Source organism: Vicugna pacos, chromosome 6 (assembly GCF_048564905.1).
Source record: "Vicugna pacos chromosome 6, VicPac4, whole genome shotgun sequence".
Classification (NCBI taxonomy): domain Eukaryota; kingdom Metazoa; phylum Chordata; class Mammalia; order Artiodactyla; family Camelidae; genus Vicugna; species Vicugna pacos.
In genome coordinates this window covers 32,798,695-32,805,401 of record NC_132992.1, presented here as the reverse complement: position 1 = coordinate 32,805,401, position 6,707 = coordinate 32,798,695, and the positions used below count along the sequence as shown (strand labels likewise).

Genomic DNA, 6,707 nt, shown 5'->3' with positions numbered 1-6,707 from the left:
TGTCTTCTTTCACATTCCTTCATTACTTTCCACCTTAGGATAGCTCACTGATCAAGTGACTGTCACCTCAAATCACTGTCACTCCATGCAAGAACTGTGGGAACTGACCACTATAAACCACCCACTCACACGATACATTGCTTTGGATATTATTTCCTTATTACTTGCATCATTTATTGTAACATATTCCTTTTCTTTTCCCATGGCTGTCAAATCCCTGCTCAATCAGTACAGGTTAAATTCTGTGTTAAATGACCCAGCTTCAAGATGGGTAAATTATGACCTCAGGCTATACTCTTTTCTTGTCTGGCAGCTGGGAAGTCTCTTAAACTGTGTGCCTTTCCACCAGACTGGTCTTGAAGGTGGGTGGTTCTTTGTGAATCTCTGCAGAGTGGCTTTAAAAGATGCCAAAGGTGGACTGTTCATAAGGTATACAAAAGGAAATTGTATTACAAATCATCTTTTAGTTTTTTTTTAAATTGAAGTATAGTCAGTTTACAATGTGTCAATTTCTGGTGTACAGCATAATAGTTCAGTCATCTTCTTTTAGTTTTAAAATGTGGTGAAACATTTCCAGATCCCTTTTGAATTAGCTCAGCAACGCTCTCTTTTGTTGGGCCCAAGCTGCCACTAAGATTCTTCAGATGGAAGGTGCTTTGGGGACTCCAGCCTCCCGGGCACCCTCAGCCTGGACATTTTTGGTTAAGTGCTGCCTCCTGGCGGCGGCTCTACTGCACGACAGCTTCCTGGCCCGGTGGAGACCACTTTCTTTAATTTGGCTTTCGAAGCTGATGCAACAGCTTCCCCGAGGGGGCGGAGAGTTCGGACGCCCTTCCCAGAGACCCCTCCCCTGGCTCCAAGCGGGCGCGTCTCCCTCCCTTCCCCCACGGGGCTTTGCGGTTCAGAGTCCCTCCGGAGTTTCAGCCGATAGCGTCTCGGGGCTGGAGGCGGGTTTGCGAGGGTCCGGGGCCCTAGCTCAAACCCCCGTCGGGCCGCCAGCTCGAGCTGGATTGGGAGGGAGGGAAGAGGAAGCTGAGCGTTCCTGGGGCGGAGGACGCATCTAAGGGTATCCGTGGTCATTTTCATTTCCCAAAGGCAGCGCCGCCGTACCTGAGCGAGGACAGGGCAGGGGAGCGGGTTGCTGGGCCGCTGGGTTCTCGGACCTTTGCGATCTTGGCCCCCACCCACTACAGCTCCTCTTCTAGCGCTTCCTGGAGCGCGGGGAGGGGCGGGGATTGCTTGGCCAGGTGGAGGGAACGCGGGGATCCGCGTGAGGTGGGCTCCTGGTCCCCTAAGACAGAGCCCGGCTTGGCCTCCGCAGCCACACCTGGACATCAGGGACGACCGAGCTCTTCAGTGGGGCTTTAGGGGCGGGCGGTGGCTGGGTCGGGGTTGAGAAGGCGAGATCTTCGGGCCGCAGACCCGGAACCGGGGGCCAAGAGAAAGAGGGAAATAAGGGGAAACGGCCGGGACGACGTAAGGGGGCCGGGCCCCGGAGAGCGAGGCTGCGGGGGTGGTGGTGGAGAAAGGGGCAAAGGTGAGCGCGGCGCGCCGGCTGGGCCGGGGCGGAGGGAGGATGGGGAGGGGCGAGGATCGCAGCGGACGGGGGTTCTGCAAAGAACCCCCACTCTGAAGGGTTTGCGGTTCCACTTCGCTCTAGCGCACCTGCATTTGTGTGAACTTGAGCGCTCGCCTCCCCTGCCTTTTCGCCCCTTGGCGGACGTCGTACCTTGCTCTCGCTGCAGGACCCAGACCGTCACCTGAGCCTGGGTGTGGGACGGAGCAGCCGAGAGCTTCCCGATCCCGGGAAGGCGCGTTAGATGAAGGACTTTGTTTTTATTTTCCCATTAATGAAGCGGAAAGTCCGTCTCAAACCATTCTAGGCCTCCCAGTAAAACTGTGAAAACTATACTCTCCTTCCCTTCCACCCATTACTATCAGAAGGAATAAATGCCCCCAAATATTCGTTGCTTAGGAGCCAGAGCGGAAGCAGCATAGGTGGGCCTGACGGGCAAGTTCAGGACATTCCCGGAGCCCAAATGGGAAATCAGTCTGGGAGTAAGGGCATTGTTCATTCATTTATTCTTCCAGCAAGCATTTTTTTGATTGTCTACACTTGCCCTGTACTGGGGATATAGGTGAATAAAGTTCTGGTGGTGCTTGCATTTTAGTGAGGGAGGTGACAACAAACTCCGGATGCACAGGGTGAAGGGATGGCAGAGGGAAGAAGTTTCTCCTTCAGAGACTCCTCAGGGAAGTTCTCTGATAGAATGGTGTTTAAGCACCGACCTGAATGGAATGAGTGAGGGAATGAACAATTTTATGGGGAAGAATGTTCCAGGCAGAGGGAACAGCAGTCGCAAAACCCCTGAGAGGCAGGGAGCGTCCTTGTGTGGTGTGGCAACAGCAAGGAGGCCAGTGTGGTTGGAGGAGGGGAAGAGGGAGCAGGGGCCAGTGCCAACAGGGGCAGCTCTAGGGCTGTCTTCCTAGGACTTCCCTCATTTACAACTTGGATCTGAGCCCAGAGTGGGTTTAAGGGGCGGGCCAGCTGAGCAGAAGCCTGGGTCTAAAAGGGCACCGAATTATCCTTGGAGTAATTCAGACATTTGGTGCCAATGAACTCTGATTTCTGTCTGTGTCTCTTGGTGAATTGTAAATTGGCTCCCCTCCACTGGCAGAATCCTTGACGATTATTTACCTAGACTATCTGTCTAGAATGATTCTGCAACACGTAGGTACAGGTACAAATGGCAGGCTTGGCTCTGAGACCAGCCAGCAGATAGTTGCCTAAAGGCAGAGGTCACAGCTGGAATTCTGAAAATGCACCACGTGCTGTAAAGTGCCACTCCCTGAGATTTATGCTGTTGTCTACATTGAAAATGACTTGATATGCCTACCAAGAAATTGTCTGCTTCCGAAAATTGCATGTAATGAGCTCTAATTTTGAATGGAAAGAATGAGGCTTCCAGTTTTTCTTCCGAGAAAATCGGTATTCCCCCATCTCTGCTAAGTAAACATTCAACAGATATTTAAATAATTCTGGTTTGAGGGGGTGCCAACTCATTAGCTTGCCCTGGATGCCAGAGCTTGCTCTGGTCCCCTTAGCTGACTCTCACCTGGCAATCCACGCACGCATCTCCTGAACCAGTTGGGGACCTGAGATGTAAGTGGGCTTGCTCAGTGTTCCGGTGTGTGCTTGGCTGTACCCCTATGACTGGCCTTTCTTGGCATGCTTTGCCTTACAGGGGTGCTAAAATGGCACAGAGGCTCTTGAGATGGGACCACAGAGTTCCAATGCCCTAACCATGGATCCCTTGCCCTCCGCAGGGGAACAGGGACAGTATGTGAGTGGGATATGAGTAGGGAAAGGAATGAGGGGGAGGGGAGTCATAAAGGGCATCGGGAGAGCACGGTAGGTCTAGGTCACTGGGAGAACTAAAGAGCTCAGTAAATACAGGACAACCAGGAAGTTAAGGGGCTGAGGTAGGGGAGGGGAGGCGCCAAGGCTCAGAGTGGAGAAAGTGCCTGGAGGCAGCGGGCCTCGAGGTCCTCTGGGTCTGAAAAGGCAGTCCCAGCTCCAACCCGTCCTCTGGCCCCTCCCCCGCTGCCGGCCAGAGTCGCACATGTGTTTTCCTGTTTTGCATTTCGGTCCCCGTAGTCACCCTCTGCCTTTTCTGCTCCTCAGAGTCAACAGCTGCTGGAGCTCGAGCCTTACCCCAGGTTCCCTTTCCTAGCACCAGCTTCTCGTCCCCAGCGCTGGTACCTCCTCCTCCTCGCACCTGCTCCAAGGTCTCAGGACAGGTAAGAGGTGGGAGAGGAGGGACAATGGGCGAGAGGGGAAGTGTAGGAGGATGGAGTGAGTCCAGAGAATTGGCTGAACCTGAGACTCAAGGGCCTCCTGTTTTCCAGCCTCAGCCCTCCCCAGGCAGAGCCTTCTGCTTAGAGCCTTCAGCCCTACGTTAATGGAAGCCCTGGCCACAGAAGTAAACAATTTCTTTCTAGTACCCCCCCACCTCCTCTTTATTTTTAAAAAAGGACTGTTGTAGCTACAGTGGAATATAGAAAAACCAATGGAGGGCTGGGGAGGGAGGAGCAGAGCTTCCAGCTTGGGGAGATGGGGGATCTAGTGGTAGCAGAGTGTGTCTGTTTTCTGTTTTTGTCATTAGAGGAGGCAGCACAGCCCAGGTAGAGCTAGGAAGGCAGGACATGGGGAAAAACTGTCATCTCACACTTAGCTCTCTGAGCTTGGCTGAGGAACCAAGACCGTGAACTATATGCTGGTTCCTGGAGGAAGTGTGTTTTGGTTTTGCCATTCATAAGTGGGGTCAGGGCGAGGGGCGGCACCACTTGCTGCTGTACCAGGTGCTGCATGCTAGCGCCCCGCTAACTGTGTTCCCTGAGCCCCTGAATCTGAAGCTTCTCCTGTAGGATGAGTATGTTGTCCTGTAATCTCCCCTAGGTCCTCAGAGATGAATGCACCTCAGAGAGGGAGGAGGTGGGGCTCTGTGCATCAGGAACGCTGTTATCACCTGGGGTTCCACACTCTACAAGATTCTCTTGTCAAGCCTAGGGTGGGAGAGCACTTCAGCAGAGGTCCTGCTGGTCCCAGGCTGCCTGAATGGTAGAGGCAATACCCTGAGGGCTGGGGTCTTGGGGAGGACTGTGAACCGCCAAGGACAGTGCCTTCCTGTGCACGGAACTGGCGCTAGGCAGTGACTGAGGAAGGAGGGGGCATCTTTTCTCTGAAGAACAGCCTCCTCTGTCCAGTTTAGTGGGCCTACTGGAGTAGGAAGGCTAGGCAGGGGATTCCAGTCATCTAGCACTTCCCGGTGCGACCGCTAGGGTGCGCTGTTTGCTGGAGTGTGGGTTTCACCCCCAGTGGGTTTCTGTCTCAAGATTCCACGAGGAGGATTTCACCTTTCAGATACCACGGGCCAGGAACTGAGCCTTGCCCACACCTCTACCCACTTCCCCTCACAGTGTACCTTTCCTTTGTCCCTCCTTCTCTCCTTTCCCGTACATCTCATTAAGACACATGCCCACCCTTGGTGCCAGGGAATTTGGTCTTAAAAGGTCTGGCGTGATGATGTGTTTCCTGTGTTTCCATGTTTTTGTTTGCTTTAGAAGTGGGCGCCCTAGCCATAGCAGCTCTGCCAAGAGGACTTGCAGTCGACTCTCATCCCTGCAAAGGGACGAGAAGGGGGAGGAGCAGCCAGGAAGGAGATGGACGGGCTTTGCCGGAGCCTTTAGCTTAGACTTTATGCTGAGGAAGAGGCTTTCTTTTAATCTAATCACATCCTCCCCCCAGGTAATTCATTAGGGAGTGGGCTGACGCGGCTTTCTTGCCTAAGAGGAGGGCTGGAGACTGGGCAGGTCGGAGGAGGTGGGGGGGATGGAGAGAGAGCACGGGGCTTGGGCTTTGTTGGCTAGCCTGCCTGCCTCCCTTGCTGCGTTGGCATCCTGGCAGGTGACTTAGTGTCTGCCTTAAGGGGCTCCTGGGGGGATCACATGAGATAAGGCATGTAGGTGCTGGGCAGTGTGTCTGACCCAGGTAAGTGCTCAATAGATGACAGCTATTATTAATAAAGGAACTTTTAAGGGGGAGCTGGGAGAAAAGGAGAGTCTCCTCTGGATGGATTTCAGATGTAGTTGTGAGGGTGGTTTGGGAGAAGCATGATCTCTGGGAAGGCTAATAAATTACACCAGGATCCTTTTCTTGGGTTTAAAAAAAAAAAGTATTTAAGGGACTAGAATGGGAGGTTATCAGGCAGAGATAAGGCCCCCTGGGGCTTTTTAGCTCTTCATTCTCTGGTAGCTGAATAACCAAAGAGGGTTTGAAAGGGCCTGAGAAGGGACAGTTGGATTTCAGAATGAGTAGGATTTCTGTTGGTAAAAGACACCCAGAAAACCAGATCTTAGTAGACTCTGAAAACAGTGTATGATTTCCCCAAAATGCTTAACTTCCTCTGTCTGTTCTGGGCCTGTCCAGTATAGCTCAGTGAAATCCTATTTCATCATATTTATAGGAAATTAGAATAAACTTGGGGGATAAACTTTGGGGAAGGTGTTTATAGGAATTTACGCTGGCCCCAAAGATCCTGATATATTTTCTGAAGGATGAAAAGGCATATGAGTGGGGCGAGGATACACCCAGAGGTTTGCGTCTCATTTCTTGACCTTGTTTCCTTGGGAGCAGCCTGAGGCTCAGCTTTGGGGTAATGGCGCAAGTTTCAGGCGTTCACCCCTCGCTCCATGGGGGGAAGTGTGCAGGGTTCTCTTAGGATGCCGATGACGATCACGAGTTGTAGGACTGTACTTACACTTCCTCTAATGTTTGCGTGTGAACAAGCCTTTGTGTCTCAATGTGCAACCTTCCTGCCTTACTTGTTTGGGGTGAGAGAGAAGTGGGGCTAAGGTGGGACCTGGAGGACAGAGAGAGAGGACTGTAGTCTTTCTCAGCCGCAGCCCTGTCCTCAGCTAATTTGCTCCAGGACAGCTTCCCCAAGGGCTACAGAAACTGCACCCAGCTGACCATCAGTCCCTTCCCTGGGGCCCGGTCCTGTAGCTGAGCTGACAAAGGAGATTCCTGAGAGAGCGCCTTCTTATCATGGAAAGTGCTGAGCCAAGAGCTCCTAGCCTTCCCCTTGCAGATGTGAAGGGCGAGTGAACCTTGGACCCAGACAGTTGCCTAACACCCCTCCCCCCCC

The 6,707-nt window shown here is 52.8% G+C and overlaps 1 protein-coding gene across 6 annotated transcripts in view; it reads left to right on the top strand.

The window, feature by feature from the left end:
- Positions 1 to 896: 896 nt before the first annotated feature.
- SLC7A7 (solute carrier family 7 member 7) overlaps positions 897 to 6,707 on the top strand; it is a 31,918-nt gene continuing 26,107 nt past the window's right edge. Inside the window, exons 1-3 of one of the 6 annotated variants that reach the window (XM_072962794.1) lie at positions 897 to 1,066; positions 3,246 to 3,340; positions 3,686 to 3,801. The gene's annotated coding sequence lies outside the window, so the exon portion shown is untranslated. Of the gene's footprint in view, positions 1,067 to 1,141; positions 1,538 to 3,245; positions 3,341 to 3,685; positions 3,802 to 5,138; positions 5,309 to 5,394; positions 5,552 to 6,707 lie in introns of those variants that run through there. The other 5 variants (XM_072962795.1, XM_006217217.4, XM_072962797.1 and 2 more) reach the window with 5 other exon arrangements.